Source organism: Dermochelys coriacea, chromosome 8 (assembly GCF_009764565.3).
Source record: "Dermochelys coriacea isolate rDerCor1 chromosome 8, rDerCor1.pri.v4, whole genome shotgun sequence".
Classification (NCBI taxonomy): Eukaryota; Metazoa; Chordata; order Testudines; family Dermochelyidae; genus Dermochelys; species Dermochelys coriacea.
The window spans coordinates 55,292,475-55,312,989 of record NC_050075.1 but is presented as its reverse complement, the minus strand read 5'-3'; the positions used below and the strand labels follow the sequence as shown (position 1 = coordinate 55,312,989).

The following is a 20,515-nucleotide window of genomic DNA, read 5'->3' as shown; positions in this document are numbered from 1 at the left end:
TTCCATTAAAAATAAATAAATAAAGGCCAAACCTTTGTTTTCTCAAGCCTGAGGCTATCTGGGGGCCCATATAGAGCATCCTAAGAGCTGCTCTAAATTACTTTGGCAGTCCTATTCTGCCAGGTGGGGATTGCTGGAGTGCACTGCACTCTGGTCATGTCCCTGGCCCACTTTTGACATGTCACCTACACCACTGGGTGGCAGGCGAGGAGGAGGAGACTGGAAGCAGGTGGTGTAGAGGTGTCTATGTCAATATAATGCCACCCAGGGATTTGCCCATTGTAGGGAAATCCCCCCAATGCACCTTTATGGGGCCTGAGGCTCTGGCCCAGAATTTGGAGTAAATGGATTGGTGCGTCAGTCCTGATGATACTCTTAATGGGATACCTGGCTTTAGGAGTGAATGTGATCATTTAATATCTCTAAGCAGAGAGACTTTGTATTAATAAGACTAAATCCCTGTCATGATGACAAGTGCAGTATAGTACCAGAATAGGGGTTTTGCCAAATGTTTCACAGATACTGAAAAATTAATAAAGAGAAAATGTGAGAGATACAAACCTCCTCTTTTCCCCCACTCCTCCAGATTATCTTGGCCTTTGGGTAAATCTCTTTCCAGCTGGAAAAATTACCATTCTTCAGCCACTTGTTATTTTTTATTTTTGAGCCTGGTTTCTAGCCAACACTTTTGCTCCCTTTCTTTTCTCTCCCTTTCCTTCCTTTCTTGAGTTAATATTCTCCAACATGGAATTGCATCAAATGCTTTTCATAAACCTATCAGCTTACTTTTTCTGCAAGACTGTCATTAATTTTAATAGGAGTCATGTGGCCAGATCCACGTGCATAGCTTTGAAGATGGACTCCTCCGGCATGGCCCATCACTGATTTTCATTTGTCTACCATGTGGCAGGCAGTGATATATTTCTGAAGCAATCATCAAAGTACAATAAATACTGTGATCTCTCTCTCATTAATATTTCAAGGTGCTTTTCTTTAATAGTTCCCTTACCCTCCATCATGGCTCCTCCTGACATCTCACAGCTTTGCTGTAGCTGACATTGCTGTGATCAATGGATTTTTTTTTTTTGGAAGAACTAGGGATTGTGTGGGTTTTGTGCCTGATATCCCAATTACCACCACCAAGCACTATTTAGTGAATGACTGATTTTTTTAAACATAATGGAACAAATACTGACCTGCTGTCAGAAGGTTCAACTCCATTGAACTCAATGAAAAGTTGTACCTGCTTATACCAGGTCTGAATCTGAGTTGCTTAAAACATGAAATAACAGAAGGAGAGCATTTAAACTCATGCATGTGAAGAATGCCCCTCTGTGCTAGGATATCTGAGGCACAACCCACTGGCAGCCTCTGTCCTTTTTATCTATGAAGTTGCATAGAGCTCCCTTCCTCCAGAGCTCCTGGTCCTGCTGCTGAAATGTGTCATCTCTTGTACTAGCGTTGACAGTAGACAATCTGCTCCTTTGTGTAGCCTTCCCTCAGCCTTTGTTCCTTTACTGTCCTTCTCTGGCCAAGCACTAGAAGCTGCTAAGGTTCTGTGCCACAGATCTCCCTAGCAGTTCCCATCCCTGCTTTGTTATGCTGCTTGCATGCTGCCTGGCTTATATATGCCCTGACAGTCTTTGGGCTTGATAGGTGCCTGTGGGAGGACGTTAGGAAGAGGGAAGATGTTTTTGGTGAAGCTCAGGAGATGAGAGTTCGGTCCCTAATTCTGCCTCAGACTGTCCTATGTGACTCTTGGCAAGTCTCTTGACTTCTGTGCTTTCTTCTCCATCTGGAAATGGAGATGATAATACTTCCCTGGCTCACAGACTAAACTCATTATCAGTTGTGAAGGCTAAAAAAATCTCACAAGTGCCAAGTCCCCATTGACTGTCAGTGGCCCTTAAGTGCCTAAGTGCTTTGGTATTCTTTGAGAGAAGGTGCTGTAGCTGTGTGAAGTTGACTTATTTGATTGTTTTACCTGTTGTTGGTTAGGAGAGGTTTGGGGGGCCAGATGCCAAGTGGGGAGCAAGCTGGATGGGGCCACACATACCTTTATCCATAGGCCTTGCAAAACCTATGCCTGGCTCCTGCATAACCGCCCAACTACCTTATTCTTTTTTACAAAAAAACCAAAAAACACAGCTGTCAATTCTCCTTTAGTCTGGTTCCCTGGTTGCCACTTGGCCCCGGACCACTCAGTGTATTTACTGGCCTATTTTTAAACACTGATGCCCTATCAATACTTTCTATTCCTCAGGAAATTGACCTGTCACCACAGAACAGATAAAAGCATCAGATAAGAGACTCTGCTCACTTTTATCCTCCTCTCTAATTCATGCTTGTACTTACGTTCTGAGCTGCTAGTGCTTTGTCCTCTTTATCATTGTCCAGTCTCCATTGCTATCTATCTGTTCCTAAAGGTTAACTTTTCCCTGATAGGAAACATCATTCCAGAGGACAAAAATTGGAATTGAAAATGTGATTGAGGTATTTAAAATTATGAAGAGAATAATATGAATCCTAGGGTTGAGTTGTTGTTTTTTTTTTTTCATTTTTTTCAAGAGGCCCTCAGATACTGTGGTCCTGCAGGTTATACAAGTATGTAGACAGATTTAGGCCCTTTACTTTATCTATTTTAGTCTATATAGAAAGGTTTTTATACAGCACTCATCCTTAAAGTATCTGAACACCTGCTAGTAGTGCATTAAGCAATGTGACTACGTACCTGTCACATGTTGTTTGTTCCCTCATCCTCTCCCAGAGGTGTGATGCCAAGGAATCACTTGAAATGATAGACAAGCACATTTAGAACAAATAAAAGGGAACACTGTTTTATGGTTTGTATAGCTATCTGTGGAACTCTCTGGTGCAGGACAACATCTAGTCTAACACTGGAACTGGATTTCTTTGAAAAGGGCTGGATAACTTTCCAAATGCTGATAACATTTGTAACTGTGGAAGGTGACAAGGGTAATCAAACCTTGGGCTCCAGGCTGATCACAGTTGGGGATCAGGAAGGAATTTTCTCTTCATAGAATGTTTGGGTGAGTATTATTAGGTGCTTTGGCTTTTCTCTGAAATATCAGGTATTGACTGTAGCTGGTGGCAGCAGTCTAGACTAGATGGGGCAATAGTCTGATGTGATATAGTATATCCTAGTTGAACCTGTTTAATCGTCTACCTTCCTTGTAATGCAAGTATGGAGCCCTGCCTTTGGGCCTGATGCTCTAACGCTTACTTAAGCAAAACTGGGGTGAGAGAAGGCTGCAATATCGGGGCTCCTACTGATAGCCATAATATTCTCTGCATCTCAGCAACACCACTCAGGATTTCTTCTTGCTTCTCTAATCTGTTCAACTAGGGCATACTTCTGTGGATCTCACAGTCCTTTCTGTTCCCAGACAGTGATTTCTTTCATGAGGAAGAAATTCAGAGTCATATTTGTGAAGGCAAATGGGTGAGAGAGCTTATTTATAGTGCAGGGTCCACCAACCAGGTTTCTTCCAACAGCTGCACCACAGCAATACATACAGAGCTGTGAATGGCAAGTAGCACACAGACATGCACACTGCCAACAGAAACGATGTTAGAGGCCTGCTCTAATCTGCCAGTGACCAGGGAGTGCATAGTTGAGGTTTTACCTGCTTTCCAAGGGCCAGATCTTGGGAAGGGCCAAGCATTTCCTGCAAGGAGCTGAGCACCCTTCACACTGACCTATTCCGCACCTCCCAGGGTCAGGCCCTTGGCTGGAGCTTTGCAGCAGACGTACAAAGATTTGCAGTATTTTGAAACCTTGTTAGTCCCAAGGATACCAGGATGATTTTTAGTCCCTTGGAAGTTGATACAAACTCTGTTATTGACGTAAGTGGGAGTAAGATTCAGTCCTCAGCCTGTGTTATCATTAACTGGAGATGGGCCTAAGCAAAAATCTGGATCCAGATATTCCTGAACTTGGAACTGAATCCAAACTTTGCAACTTGGGTCCATCTTTAGCCTTAGCATCCAGTTTCCATCTAGCGGCAGATAAGACCAGCTGGTACCATCCCTTTCTGTGGGTGGTGTTTGTATGTGTCTGGGTGCCAGCTCTCTAGATCAGTGGTCTCCAAAGTTTTTGGATTGTGCACCCTCACAGTGCCGCTGAAGACGGGAGAGGGAAAGACCTGCAGCAGGCATGCAGAGCTGCCGCCGAAGAAAAAAAAATGGCGGAGTGCCGTCCAGCAGTGCTCCTCCTGCCGCACACCCCTTGGGATCCTCTGGCGCACCCCCTGTGGTGCACGCACCCCACTTTGGAGACCATTGCTCTAGATGTTGTGCAGATAATGGAAAAAGTCTTTCAAGCACCTGTGGACCAGAGTTGGTATAAAAGCACAGGGCCTTCATGCAGATGGTTCTGGCCTCCCACGGATCCTTGTCAATTCTCTAGGGCAGGGGCGGGCAAACTTTTTGGCCCAAGGGCCACATCAGGGTTGCGAAACTGTATGGAGGGCCGGGTAGGGAAGGCTGTGCTTCCCCAAACAGCCTGGCCCCCTCCCCCTATCCGCCTCCACCCATGTCCCGCCCCCTGACTGCCCCCCTCAAAACCCCCAACCCCTCCAACCCCCCTGCTCCTTGTCCCCTGACAGCCCCGACCCCTATCCACACCCCTGCCCCCTGACAGGCCCCCCCAGGACTCCCACACCTATCCAACCCCCCCGTCCCCTGACAGCCCCTCCCAGAACCTCCTACCCATCCAACCCCCACCATTCCCCGTCCCCTGACAGCCCCTCCAGAACCTCTGCCCCATCCAACCGTCCCCTTACCATGCCGCTCAGAGCAGCAGGACTAGCAGCCATGCTGCTCAGTCGGAGCCAGCCGCGTTGCTCACACAATGGCATGGCTACAGGGGAGGGGGGACAGCAGGGGCGGAGCCAGGGGCTCCCAAGCCGGGAGCTCAAGGGCCAGGCAGGACCTATATAATTGTTCCATGGGGGAGCAAATCCCCACTCTCCCACTGTGTAACTAGAGGGGACTAGTGAGGATCTTTACACAGCATTGAGATTTCCTCTCTAGAGTCCTTCTCCCATGGATTTTATCACCTGTCTTGCTTTTAGGTGGCTATTCTTTGCATTTCACTGCAGCGACCTCTCCATCCCAGGCCCTGGTTCCCTCTGACTGAGGAGACATTTCCACCTTTCTGATATCTAAGGTGGAGTAAACAAACCACACACACCACAGTGAGTGAGTAGGAAGCAGTTAGCGCTAGAGCTGGGAGAATTTGTCTTTTAAGTGAATATGAAATTAGCTGAAAAATGCACTGGGGGGCAGGGGGGCACCAAAACTATTTGTAAATTTGGGTGAAATCTGGCGAATAGTTTGGGCTGGAGAAAAAATTCAGAAATGTCTAAATAGTTTGTTTTGACACTTCACTTAGAAACATTTTCTTAGTAGCCTTAGCGCTCCTTATTCAACACCTGCTAAACAGAAGAGCCCTACCTCCTTGTTACATTCCAGTAGTGGACCAGTTGATGGTATGATGGTGGCCTTTAGTCTGGAATACAGTAGAGCTCTGGATATGTCCCTGACATGCTACTGTAGGAGAGAATGACAGCTAGGGGCCATGCTCCAGCAAACAATGACACTTTAAAGCCAGTCAGCATTCGAAGTTGGGTAGCGTTCCCTTTGCTGCGCTCTGGGGAGCGGTGCAGCCTTTTCAAACCTATTGGCTTTCTCCTCCCAACCTCCACAGGTTCATATATCTGAAAGGTTGGGGCTGCCCCCTCCATATGGCCATTGGAAGACTGTAACATACAGTCCTGAAACCCAGCAAGGTGATGTACTGCAGGCTGCACCATGACGAAGCGCATACCTGAAGCCTGAAGTGTTGAAGTCAGTCAGCTGCTTGACTGGAAGATGTCTCCTGGCAATTATTCCAAGTTTTGGAACGCTCTCTGCAAAACATTGCATACTCTCTTTTCAACCCCTGGAGCTGGCTGCAACATGCTGGCTGCTAGGTCTGGAGGACCCAGTGCTGCCTTTCCATGAGTAGGTTGTTTGCAGTCCTCAGCCTGCAGCAATTACAAAATATTCAATTTGCTGATTTTGGGAGAAGCAGAAGGTTTTGCAGAAAATCCCCACTAACCCCCTTGACCGTGTCTAGGTACCTCATGTTAAAATAAAAGCTAGCAGTGCCTTGTTTCCCCTAATGTTTTATAGCAAGATTGCTAACTCGAGCTTGTGGTTGGTGCTACGTAGCCATAGAGTGACTAAGCTGATGATTGGTAAGTATCTTTTTAGTTCAGATAGTTATATATCTCCAACTGCCCCTCTACCTAGCACCTGTTAGGTCAGTTTCATTCATTCATCCATGGTTGTGCTTGTACCTGCAAAGCATTCTTGAGCTGACTGCAGCTGTATTTTGGAAAAGGCATGCTAATTATTTGTAAGGGCATCTGCACAAGATCAAAAGCCACTGATGCCTCAAATAAATGAAACACAACCCCCTTCCTGGGTACCTGTTGATATATTTAAAAAGTCCCTTATCATATATTAATTAAAGTCCCAGCTTTCGTTACACTCAGTACATATCTGTGTTCTGGAAAGGAAGAAGTTATGATTTGAAAGTGAAAGCATTTCCTAATGCAACTCCCATGCAGACACTCTCTTTATTACCCCTTTGGCCTCTCTGTCTGAAGCACAATCTACTCTCTGCTCTTGCATTCCTTTATTTCACATTTGGAGTTTGAAGTAGTTCTCTCCTCCAGGTGCTATATTTGTTTTTGTCCTCTGGAAGTATATTGTAAAACCGCCCTGTACATTCTTTTACCCCATACAGCTCTGAGGGATACAAATCTTCTTGTTTCTGGCTTCTTTGAGGATATGTGCAGCTGCCATCGCTGTCTGTGAAAAATCAGGAAGAGCCTTTTGATGGTTATTATATATCAGCATGTTTTCCTTTGGAAGGGTTATTTATTCAATATAAACAAACCCACCCATACCCTGTAAAAGAATACTGTCAGCTTAGAAATCCTGGGCCAGATCCTCAGCTGGTATAAACTAGCATTAACGTCAATACCATGCTGATTTACATCAGCTGAGGAACTGGTCCCATATAGTCTTAAGTGAACCATCTCCTTTTGTTATTAATAACACCTTTAATTATTAAAATTGAATATTAAAAATCTAATTTATTTTCCCTAATATAGGTTGTTTGTTTACTTGTTCCAAATCAACAAAAGCCACATTTACTTTTGTTTGTAGTCAGTTTCTTAATTCTGTAATATTTGGGTTGCAAACTGCAGTGTTTGTGGTTTCTTAAAATTATTTTTAATATAGTATAGCCTATGAAATTTTGGTTTAAATTGTTATAGAAAGCAAAACAGTTTAAAAATCAAAACCATTCATAAGAATATTTTTCCTAGAGAGAGTCTCACAAAAATTTTGATGAAAGAATTGAATGTACACAAAGTTCAGGTGCATCGTGTTAATCACATACAGCAAATACCATTGTTCAAATTGACATAAAGATAATCCTGAAATAGATATTCAGTAACAGTCCTCTGTATCAAAAGAATAACAGAATTCTGTTGGATCAATATTGAAGCCAATATCCCTATTGACTTGAACTATCTTTCTTATTTTAGAAACAGGAAAAGGTTTTGCATTACAATAATCACAAGTACAAAGCTTTTGATTTTTAAGCTAAACTAGGAAAGAAACAAAACAGAAGCAGAAAACCAAACACAGCAAATTCTGTCTCAGGCAGAAACTGCTTCCTCTCCCCTCAACCCCTTGCCATCTAGAAAGTGTGTGTGTGGGAATGTGTATATAATTGTTCTGCCTTTTTCCCAGACAAACTGTAAAACCCACTTTATATTATGAGAATCTAAATGTTACACTTCTGGTACTATAAGAGGTATGAGATATCTATGGATTTCAATATTGAACTTTCATTAGGTAGATACATTTTTTGATAGCTGGAGGGAACATTCAAACTATTGCAAAAAATACAAAAACCAGAAATGGAATGAGTTAGATCCTCCTTTCTCCAAATACCAAAGGTCCGGGGACGTGATCCAAAGCAGAGTCAATGAAAAGTCTCCCATGGATTTCGGATTAGGTCCAATATGTGGAGATTAGAAACTTTAATGAAGTTTTCTAGATTTTTCTGGTTTTTGGTATTCCTTAATTAGAACACCTGCTAATATTTTAGAGGGAGATTTCCACTGAAAATCAATGGGATTTGGGTGCAGGAGATGTTCAATTTCCAGAGCCAAAAATATCTTTTCAGTGTCCTGAAATTTCTTCCTGCCTGTTTCTACTTGATTATTCATCTGAGCAGTTTTATTGGTTAATGTCTCATTTAGGCATTAAAGGAAACAAACCATCCCTCAAGAGCTTTGATAAAGATAGCTATTGACTTATTAACATAGTTAACTGGTTCAGAGGTCAACAAAAGCCCCGGTCCTTCCAACACTTGCAAATGTGATTGACTTTACTCCCATGAGTCATCCCTATGAAGTCAAACATGCACGTAAGTGTTTTCAGGATCAGGGTCAAATTTTATCTGCATGTTGAATGGTCTCTAATGTAGGGGTAGTTGATGGAGAACATGGGGAGAACTGGTGCAGAAGGGAAGGGGCCTGGATGTCCGTATGGTTCAGTTTCACCTGGGGATTCCCTTTATGCAAAGGGAATACATAGGGAGCCAGTTTTTGGCCTCCAGTACACAGCAGATGTGAGGGGAGGATCACAGGCCTCATTTGGATGGGCTACCTGTGGGATATTGATGCCATTTTAATGTTTGCTTCTGAGATGTGACCTGTGCCCATGGAGCTTAATGACATTGAATACATTGGCCTGGATCTATTGTTAATAAATGTAAATCTTTTACACCAAAGTACTCTGAGAAATGGAATGGACACCCAAGAAGAACATCCTTAGGGCCAAGCTCTGGAAGGCTCTCTCTGCAGCTAAAACAGGTCACTGCACGGAGGAGGAGAAGGATTTGACGAGGCCATAGTGGGGCTCCTCATGCCAGTGCTCATCTCTGTGTGGTGTCCCTCTGCAACAGGATTTGGGGGATGGGCAGGAGAGGGGCCAGTGCATCTGCTATGAAGATCCATTGGCCATATCCCGCTCTCTCTAGAGCAGGGGCACAATGCCTGCAGTGGCTGTTTGAGACTACCCCTTAAGATGTGGATAGTATTACTATATTCAGCCATTCTTCATTACAGATTAAGATGGTATTTTGCCAGTTATATATTAAGGAGATGGCTCTTAGGGAGCTAGTTAATCTCATCTTTCCCTCTATACCGAGCCTTGCCTGCCACAGATGCACCTCCTGCTATGACAATCTGTGCAATAATAGAAAAGAAAGAGCCAAGAGTGTCTGAGAGATTTCTCCACCTTGTGCCAAAACAATGACCCCCCCCCATGCATTTCTATTTATGAATCACACACTCTTTTGTTTACAAGGCTGCTTAAGTTTCTACGTTTTCTGCTGCCCGTGAAACACACCAACTAAAAGCTGCTGAAGAACATGAAACATGGCTTATTGAAGAAATGTACTTGCATTCCTTTTCTGTGAGGTTACACTCTTATATGGCTGCCCAGCCTGGGGAGTGTGTCCTTGTTGGCTCAACGCTCTAACAATCCTTCATTCACATAATCCCCTTTGATCTACCTGAGACCCAAACTCTCTCTCCTTCAGGATTATCCTGAGATCTGGAGGGATACACTTAAAGGTGAAGAGTTGAAATGAAAACCAAGTTATGCTCAGCATTATGGCCTTAATTCAGCAAAACGCTGAAGTCCAAGTGAAAAGTTAAGCACATGCTTAAAAACCTCATGGCTTCCATGGAATTTATGCATGTACTTATGTATGTTTTGTTGAATTGGAGCCTGTGAGTTGATGCCGCACCCACTAGGCAAGGGGGTTATCAATGGTGAAATAATAGGTTTTGTGAAATCCATTGGCATAACCTGGCTAGCTGAATGTGTCCCATAATGCATCACTCTCTCTGATACCGTAGACAACCTGGGACTAATGGTACTGTATCTGTAACTTCACAGAAGAATGGATTCTTGGCTGTCTTAGAGAACCAGGCAGGAACGCTGGATTTCTCAAAGAACAAAGCGAATTTTAAAGGAGATGAATTGTTCTTTACCTGAGTCCCCTCCACACCCTGGTGTGTAAGGGCATTCAGCCCACAGAGCAGGACATCACTCACTTTTCCTTGCTGTTCACCTTGAAAGGTGCAGTGAACGTTGTATGACTTGCTGTATTACTGTGTAGGCTGATGCTTCAGCTAATGTGGTGGGGGAAGAGGAATTGTGATTAATCAACATTTGATAATATTATTTACTCCCCCCAATGGGCAAGGATGGTTTTGTAGCTGAAGTAAAGGACTGGGAATCAGGAGATCTGGATTCTACTCCCAACCCTGCCACAGAGTTCTTGTGAGACACCATGTAAATAACATAACCTCTCTTGGCTTTGGTTTCCCATGTGTAAAACCTCATTTAGGAGCAGTTAGAGTTATTATTTGGGTAGTGTGCCGAGACCTCTATGTAGAATGTGGTATACACTGATATTTCTGAAAAATGTGCATGAGTCCACTGACTTACAGTAGTTGCTTCCAGTTAATTCTCTACTTGCTCTTGGAAAAGTCTTCTCCCTCGGTTTCAGAAGTTAGCCGTGTTTTGATATCTCTTCCTTTAGGAAACAAAAATTCTCTTCTCGTTTCTTTCCACTTTATAGTGTCCTAGTCAAGAGTTGTCTCTGGTTTGCAGGGAGATGTGCCAGTTGGTTGTTTAGGGATTTTTAAAATTCTGGCAGCAGCCGCACAGCCCTAATGAAAAGACAGGAATAAATGACTTGTCTGTTCTTTATTTACCACTTGTTATGGGAATTCTAAAACCAAATTAATATTTGGCTCATATTAGGATGCTATTGCTTTTTTTTGGGTACTTTCAGGAGGACTAGGTGTACACCAGAAATAATAATTAATCAGGACAGCATGTTAGCCACTGGGCCTGTCTTGTCTCTCACACAGGTGAAGTTACTCCTGATTGACATCATTCATATGAAAGATGAATCAGGCCCTCTAAAAATGCTCCATCTGTATAATCCAAACTGTTTGGAGCCCCCATTAACTTGAACAGATCATATGAAGCAGAAGTTACCTAGCTCTGTACCTACCCTCTCCTCTGAAGCTCTACCCTCTGTTTGTGTATCTTACACTATCATAATTAGAATTATATATTAAAAATCCTTCTGTTACCAAATAACATTGTAGATTATTAAAACTGAAATCATTTTTAAAATCAAATTTACTTTTCAGTAGTAACATTCATTTTAGTATTTTATACTTTGCTAAAGTTGGGTTGTGAAACTAAGCCAGTGAGTTTTCAGGAATCACTTGTAAAATTCTCTGGCTTTTGTTATGCAGAAGCTCAGACCAGATGATAATAATGGTCTTTTCTGCCTTAAAAATATATATATCCATGGGTTTCACTCTCTCTGCATGCAGGGACTGATCCAAAGTCCACTGAAGTCAATAGAAAGTCTCCCATTGACTCCAGTGGGTTTTAGTCAGATTCACAGTTAGCTCCACATTCTGCTCCTGTATGTTAGTGCAGTGGAAAGCAATGCTTAAATGGAATAAAAATCTGGCTTTAGTTTAACTGTTGGCTTGAATAAAATCATGAAACATTTCTGTTGCTCTAAAGTTTTATAAAACTCTTCCTCTTCCTCCAGAATTGCAGAGTCCCTACTGTGGTGGGCTCTGTGCCATGCAGGTATTATAGACCTTCTATGGCGCCTCCTCAACTCCTGCCCTCTGCAGCATTGGTTCTGCTGCTGGAGGGCACTGTGCACCCATTTGCAAGTAGCAGGATTTGTCCCATGTGCTTTTTAAGCTCACCTGTGCCAAGTGGCTTACCCAAATCTGCAAGCTCAATGAATGTAGGGCAAATTATGTATTTGAGCATGCAAACAGATTAGGTGACTGCACATCCAAATACCCCTTTGCTCCTGGAATTATCTGATTTGTGTGGGCCAAGGACAATTTGTTCAGTCACATATACAATTTGTAGATAAAGGGGGGCTTAACATTAAAGTTAAAGTTTTGTGGGCATAACTTGGATGAGTGACTTTGACTATTTATAACCGAGAGTTTTTTCTACATTAGATCAGAACATGTAGTGAAACGCTTCAAATGTAGGTTTCAGAGTAGCAGCCGTGTTAGTCTGTATTCGCAAAAAGAAAAGGAGTACCCGTGGCACCTTAGAGACTAACAAATTTATTAGAGCATAAGCTTTCGTGCATCCGATGAAGTGAGCTGTAGCTCACGAAAGCTTATGCTCTAATAAATTTGTTAGTCTCTAAGGTGCCACGGGTACTCCTTTTCTTTTTGCTTCAAATGTAGCCTTCTTCAGTACTCCATTGCAAACAGGAAGGACCCTATATAACTATTTATTTCAACAGCTAACTTGCCACAAACATTTCATCCCTGGCTCATAGTCTCTTAGCAGATGAACAAGATGATCAAGTGGAGCATTTCCATTGCTAGCTTCTACAGCATGATTGTCATAAGGACCTCATTATGGGCCTGATACAAAATCCATAGAAGTCAATGGAGACTTTCCATTGAATATACAGTACAATCTCAGAGTTAGGAACACCTCGGGAATGGAGGTTGTTGGTAACTCTGAAATGTTTGTAACTCTGAGCAAAACATTATGGTTCTTTCAAAAGTTTACAACTGAACATTGACTTAAGACAGCTTTGAAACTTTACTATGCAGAAGAAAAATGCTGCTTTCCCTTTATTTTTTAGTAGTTTACGTTTAACGCAGTATCGTACTGTATTTGCTTTATTTATTTGTTTGTCTTTTTTTGCCTCTGCTGCTGCCTGATTGTGTATTCTGGTTACAAATGAGGTATGTGGTTGACTGGTCAGTTCATAACTCTGTTGTTCGTAACTCTGAAGTTCTATTTTAATGGCCTTTGTATACAGCTCTAGGGTCTCAATCCTGCTTCTGTTTAAATTAATAGTAAAAAGCCAGTTAACTTAATTTGTGCCAGATTAGGCTTTTGGTTAACTGTTCCACTATTTGATCTTTACTGTAAAAGGTCTAAGAACTTTTAAAGCAGTCATGTAAAGAAAGAGAAGCCGCTCTTACCATTGTCTTCTATTTTGGAAAACCAGTTGCCTAATGTTAATTTGTATATATCCAGTATAATATTTTAAAACTATAGTGAACACCATCAGTAAAAGCTCTTCCTCCCAGCCTACCCAAGTGAAAGAGGGAATATTAAATGCAGTAGGAAAACTACTGCAGGTCACTTGTGTTCGATTTTTCCACTGCATGTGTTATAATGCTGCATGGAAACTGGGAGGCTAAAAGGCACACAGTGTTCCTTCTGCCCGACAGTACCTTTCCTGCAGTGGTGAAAAACAGCAAAATATTCTCCTGTGCTCCTCCGACACCACACCTGAGGTAAATAAACTGTAAATAATTTGAGAATTCAAAATAGGATGCTAAAGGAGTGGAAAGCTGATGGAATTTTTTATAACTTTTTTTTTTTGCAGGGGGAGGGGCAGAATTGCCAGAACCTAAATTAACACACACAGAACCTAAATTTAAAGAGACATCAGGCTAAAAATACTATGCAGTATTTATAGCAGCAATTTTCCTTCCCTCTGTCAGTAATAGGAAATTAAATCTGTGAATGTTTTAAATGGCTTGCTTACTTTCACCATCTGTGATACTTAGGGCTTTTGTTTTTGTTTTTTTGGATGTGGAGGTTGTACTTCACTTAGCTTGGACAGTGAGGGCTGAACTACATAGCAAAGTTAGGTTGGTATAACCTACGTTGTAAATTGAAATCAGTATAGTTGATGCTGATACAACTCCCCATGTGGACGGACACTCTTATTCTAGTGTAAGAGCAGCATTTTTGGTTTAGATTTCAATTGTTGGGAAAGGGTTTTAGTTAAACTGAAAAAAAGTCATTCAGACTCGATAAGAGTTTCTACATTGGGGAGTTATACCAGTACAACTGTACTGGTGTAACTGGTAACATTTCCCATGTGGATCAGGCCTGAAAGTGGAGTATCAGTTTCTCTTTTGTGACTTGTAAGCCCTGCAAGAGAATGTTTAACAAAACCTTGCATCCGATGAAGTGAGCTGTAGCTCACGAAAGCTTATGCTCTAATAAATTTGTTAGTCTCTAAGGTGCCACAAGTACTCCTTTTCTTTTTGCAAAACCTTTCTGTTAACCAAATCTAGATTTGGACTTTAAAATCTCCCGTTTAATTCAAGGATGAATGACCTAACTTAACTCCTTCAAGAGAAAGGACATTAAGTGTTAAAACTTCTACCCTTATTGATAGTCACAAGCAGAGCAGGTTACTACTTGAATTGAGGGAATTGTCTGTCAGATGTCTGATATCAATGCACTGGACAGAACTACCATAGTCAGAGTGGGCCTGTTTCTGTTGTACTAAATGGGAGTTTTGCCGTTGACTTCAACAAGAGCATCATTAGCCCTGTTATTGCCATAGCTCTAAAGCATTGAAGGCTGATCCAAAATCCTTGATGTCAATGGGAACTTTTTGAAAGGAGAAAATGGTAGTCTAGGGTTTTTCCCCTTTGCTCTGCACTGTTCCCCATTCTTGTGAGATCCATGATCATATCTTCCAGTATTTCATGCTTTACTTTAATCCCCAGCTCCTGGAGCCATTTCGTTATCATGCGCAAATTTTAGTGTTATGGTTTGGGGTGCAATCCAGTCAGTGAGGGGTTGTGTCACCACTTGCCTGCAACCTTGGGTGCTTTACAATTAGGGCTGTCAATTAATTGCAGTTAACTCATACGATTAACTCAAAAAAATTAATCGTGATTAAAAAAATTAATCACAATGAATCGCAGTTTTAATCTCACTGTTAAACAATAGTATACCAATTGAAAGTTATTAAATATTTTTGGATGTTTTTCTACATTTTCAAATATGTTGATTTCAATTAAAACACAGAATACAAAGTGTACACTGCTCGCTGTATATTATTATTTTTTATTAAAAATATTTGTACTGTAAAAATGATAAACAAAAGAAATAGTATTTTTCAGTTCACCTCATACAAGTACTGTATTGCAATCTCTTTATTGTGAAAGTGCAACTTACAAATATAGATTTTTTTTTTTTTGCTACATAACTGTACTCAAAGCAATGCAAAATTTTAGAGCCTACAAGACCACTCAGTCCTACTTCTTGTTCAACCAATCACTAAGACAAACAAATTTGTTTACATTTACTGGAGATAATGCTGCCAGCTTCTTATTTACAATGTCACCAGAAAGTGAAAACAGGCGTTCACATGGGACTTTTGTAGCTGGCATTGCAAGGCATTTACGTGCCAGATACGCTAAACCAGAGGTAGGCAACCTATGGCACGTGAGCTCATTTTCAGTGGCACTCACACTGCCCAGGTCCTGGCCATGGGTTCTGGGGGCTCCGCTCCTGGCCTGGGGTACTGGCCGCTGGCCCCCTGCCAGCTGGGGTTCCGTCCGCCGGCCCCGCTCAGCCCACTGCTGGCCCCAGGTCCCAGCCACCGATCTGGGGGCTCTGCTACTGGCCTGAGGCTCTGCAGCTGCCCCCAGCTGTGGCCCACTGGCCCCAGCCTGGGGCAGTGAGGGGTGCAGATGGGGCAAGAGGGGGTGCAGCTCAGCAACCCCACCTTAAAAATTGTTCCAACACCACTGTACTGGGATGTTTTTAAGTCCTGATTTGCTGCTTACATCACTATCACGCCATTTGGAACAGCACACTGTGTTTGATATTGAGATTAGAATGTACATGCAAGAACTGGAATCAGAATTTTCTGACCAATTTCAAGATTTCCAGTGATTTAGCCCAATGCTTTCTTTTCTAATTAAACCTGAAAAGTTCAATGAAAGCAACTTGGATTTGTCTGTATTTCAGTGGATGGGTGTTGAAGATTTTGAAATGCAGCTCATTCAGTTAAAAAGCTCAGAATTGTGGGCATCAAAGTTTGGAGATTTGCGGAGTGTACTTTAAGCTACCGAGAGAGATCATGAGGCCTCTATTCTGACCTGGTGGATGTCTCCGTTAGTGAAATTTAACTGTTCAAAGAAAATTGCATTTGCAATGCTTTCAGCATTTGGATCCACATACTTGTGTGAACAGGTATTTTCACACATGAAATTTGTCCTCTGTCCCTCTTAGAGCCAGTTAACAATTGATCACTCAGAAGCCTGTGTGCAGCTTTAAGTATCCAAATATGTGCCAGACATTGGAAAACTCAGCAAGGAAAAGCAAGGGCAAGGATCACACTAAACCGATGAAGTGAGCTGTAGCTCACGAAAGCTTATGCTCAAATAAATTTGTTAGTCTCTAAGGGCCACAAGTCCTCCTTTTCTTTTTGCGGATACAGACTAACACGGCTGCTACTCTGAAACCTGTTACTAAACTGATAAGATCTGCATTTTAATTTAATTTTAAATGAAGCTTCTTAAACATTTTTAAAACCTTACTTACTTTACATGCAACAATAATTCAGTTATATATTATAGATTTATAGAAAGAGACCTTCTAAAAATGTTAAAATGTATTTCTGGCACACTAAACCTTAGATTAGAGTGAATAAATGAAGGCTTGGCACACCAATTCTGAAAGGTTGCCAACCTCTGCGCTAAACATTCGTATGCCCCTTCATGCTTTGGCCACAATTCCAGAGGACATGTTTCCATGCTGATGACACTTGTTAAAAAAATAATGCGTTAATTAAATTTGTGACTGAACTCCTTGGGGGAGAATTGTATGTCTTCCGCTCTGTTTTACCTGCATTTGGCCATATATTTTGTTTTATAGCAGTCTCTGATAATGACTCAGCACATGTTCATTTTAAGAACACTTCCGCTGCAGATTTTACAAAAGACAAAGAAAGTACTAATGTGAGATTTCTAAAGATAGCTACAACACTTGACCCAAGGTTTAAGAATCTGAGGTGCCTTCCAAAATCTGAGGGGGACAAGGAGTGGAGCATGCTTTCCGAAATGTTAAAAGAGCAACATTCCGATGCAGAAACTACAAAACTTGAACCACCAAAAAAAGAAAATCAGTCTTTTGCAGGTGACATCTGACTCAGATGATGAAAATGAACATGCATCGGCCTGCTCTGCTTTGGATTGTTATCGAGAAGAATCCGTCAGCATGGATGCATGTACTCTGGAATAGTGGATGAAGTGTGAAGGGACATATGAATCTTTAGCGCATCTGGCTTGTAAACATCTTGTGACGTCGGCTGCAACAGTGCCATGTGAACTGTTCTCACTTTCAGGTGACATTGTGAACAAGAAGGAGGCAGCATTATCTCCTGCAAATGTAAACAAATGTCTGAGTGATTGGCTGAACAAGAAATAGGACTGAGTGGACTTGTAGGCGCTAAAGTTTTACAATGTTTTATTTTTGAATGCAGTTATTTTTTGTACATAATTCTATATTTGTAAGTTCAACTTTCATGATAAAGAGATTGCACTATAGTACTTGTATTAGGTGAATTGAAAAATACTGTGTCTTTTTTGTTTTTTACAGTGCAAATATTTGTAATAAAAATAAATATAAAGTGAGCACTATGCACTTTGTATTCTGTGTTGTAATTGAAATCATTATATTGGAAAATGTAGAAAACATCCAAAACTATTTAAATAAATGGTATTTTATTATTGTTTAATAGTGTGATTAATTGCGATTAATTTTTTTAGTCACTTGACAGCCCTGTTTACAATGTTTTGCTGCTGTAGCTGCCAGCCTGGTACTCTCATAACCAGCCTACGAGAATACAGGTCACACCCTGAAGTGTCTGTGTGCTAGACAGTCCTGGTTCAGCAGTTCTCACCCTAGCTGCCTGCCCACAGCTCCACAGCCCCACTTTGGCTTCCACCAGACTTGGTTACAACCAGCAAGGGGACCCAACACACTCTCAGGCCTGAATTCCCCCTGAACCATATGCTCTGCAAATGTTCAGTCCTCTCCTGGGCAGCTCAGAGAAATAATAAGATTCGTTTGTTCTTGTAAAGAGACAAAAGCAGCTTATTAACCTAGTGGGAGTAAATAAACCCTTCTATTTAAACACGACACTGTTTACCTAATACGTAAAAATGGACTTTCATTGTGTCTGCCTGAAGAGCGGGATGGTCAGACAATCAAATACACGTTCCATTGTCTGGGTAAGATCTGTTTACCAACTTTCCTTCATATGCCTGGTTTGAACACACTTTATTAATAAGTCCAGCATATATCCACAACTCTTAATACACACTACATCCATACATCATCCAAGGATATTAATGATCAGTGAGCTATTAGTTTTCAAATGATATCTCATAAGTCATGTTTTGTAATAAGATTATTACAGTAGTTTGTAGGGTATGAATGACCAGTGCTTATGGTCACACTCAGCTTACTGTCTTTTTTTTAAATGAAAATTTCTAGCCCTCGTCGTTGCAGAGAAAATCTTGAAAACATGATCAGAGTGCATCCTCGAGGCTGAGAAACCAGAAGTACAAGTTTTTTTTTTAAACATCTCATGGCTTATCAGCCAATCTCATGGTTTTGGGGGGCTCAAATCATGATTTTTGAAAGTCTGGGATTTGCAATATTGTATAGGTTATTCTACTACAGTTTAGGTAAATCAAAGGACAGGAATGGCTAAAATGGCCCAGTGAGTTCATCAACATGGCTCTAGGCCACTCTGCTCTTTCATACAGCGATGCAAGTCATGCAGACTACAGGTCCCGGCATGCAGTGCTCTATCTTTAGCTAAGCAGCTCTGTCAGCCTGACCAATTGGATCAGGATGGGGCACTGTATGCTGGGAACTATAGGTCTGTGCCAGCATGGCCATATTAACAATGGAGTTAGGGACTCTTGCCATCTGCTCCATGGGATGCAAATTTTGGAATTGTGGAATTCCTGGAAACTTGTTTTAATGAAGCACTCAGGCAGAATCTGGGTGCCCCTGATTTAGGATCTGTAGCTACCTGTAGGGTTTAATTTTGTTTTTACTACTTTACACCAGCAGGGGACAGTCCAGTCACCATTCTTAATATGACTTTATTGCTGGTCACCGTTGAACTATAATGAGGATTGTGTGCTGTCTACATACTGGGTATGAACCGTGCTGAAATTTTGAATTTAGAAGTGGTCTGTCATTCATGAAACTCCATTGAAAGCTGGGGTCAGGGCAACACCAATACACCCAAGGAAATGCTGCTTTAAAAAAAATCAAGCTGTTTTCTCAGTGTCAGTTTTCAAAAGAGGCTTGTTTGGTGCAGAGCTGCATTCAGGATGAGTTTTTAAAATGTCAATAGTTTGAGCACAAAGAAGGCTCCTCTACAGTGGAGAATATTGTGTGTAACCGAAGCGTCAGGACTGGCTAGTGTGAAACTGTGCATCCTCACGATGAGTCCTCTGTCACTTGCATTTATCCCTGCACCAACATAGAGCATTATGTAAATTAGTTCGTTTGTCTAGACAGACCAAGTACAGCATACACTTTTCACACATGGCCCTGTCAATGTGCCTCAACCCCCTTCTGGCAGGAACCGTTTCTGTAGGGGAGAGTATAGCCCATTCTCCATGGCCGTTCAGTGCACCACCTCAGACAGCCAGTTAGGGAGCAAATGATGATGATGTTTTTCGTGATGTGGACACCTCTGTGATCTTGGAATTGGACAGAGACTATCAGACTCCTTTCTCTTATGCCGCGTAAAACAATGGGAGAGTAACCTCTAAGTTAGAATTGTAGAGTTGAGGTTAAAAGGCTCTGAATCGTATTACCAATCTGCAACCTACTGGATGTCCGATTCTCCTCTGAAAGGTGATTGTGGCAGAGATTGTCCATGTGATTACAGAAAAGCAGAGTTTGGGGAAATCGTGACACTCCTTTCGTGTCTCAGTCCACGTGGCTGCCCGTAGAAACCTGTGTTGGTGTTTTGTTTGGTTTTTATGCAGTGGTTGTCATAAAATAGTCAAGAGTTCCCCACAGTTTCCAGACTGCGATATTGGAGACATCACAATCACTTCTTATCCCAAGGACAGATGCATACTGCTGCGGTAAGATACCACTGTATGGAAACAACGGGTGAATGCTGACTTTTAATGGTGTTAAATGTAAATAGTTCTGAGAACAATAACAAAAATAGCTGTTGGGAATGGCCTATTTTTGAAGCTCTAAACTGGAAAAGGTAAAGGTTTGCCAAATTGCTAGTCACTGAGCATGTGTGATTCAAGTAGTGACTAACTTTGTTGTGTTTGAGAGTTTAAGGCTTATAAATGCCACTGGATGGACACACCTGGAGACTGAAATCCTTTATCTGAGCCAAATCCTTGTCTCAGTGAAGTCACTGGGAAAACTCCAGTGGGAACAGGATTTAGCCCCTAACCCACAGAGAAGGTATAGCATAGGCTCCAGTTATGCAGGCTTCCCTCTAGTGACCTCTCTG

At 41.8% G+C, this 20,515-nt stretch overlaps 1 protein-coding gene and 1 long non-coding RNA gene across 2 annotated transcripts in view; one reads left to right on the top strand and one right to left on the bottom strand.

The window, feature by feature from the left end:
* The window catches only part of COLGALT2 (collagen beta(1-O)galactosyltransferase 2), an 86,950-nt gene that overhangs the window by 28,942 nt on the left and 37,493 nt on the right, over positions 1 to 20,515 (top strand). The gene's annotated exons all lie outside the window — the stretch shown is intronic.
* LOC122455532 lies at positions 1,359 to 19,757 on the bottom strand. The gene is made up of 3 exons (XR_006273765.1): positions 19,747 to 19,757; positions 4,152 to 4,307; positions 1,359 to 1,369 (listed from the first exon to the last, which is right to left on the bottom strand). It is a non-coding gene; the product is annotated as an uncharacterized LOC122455532 (long non-coding RNA).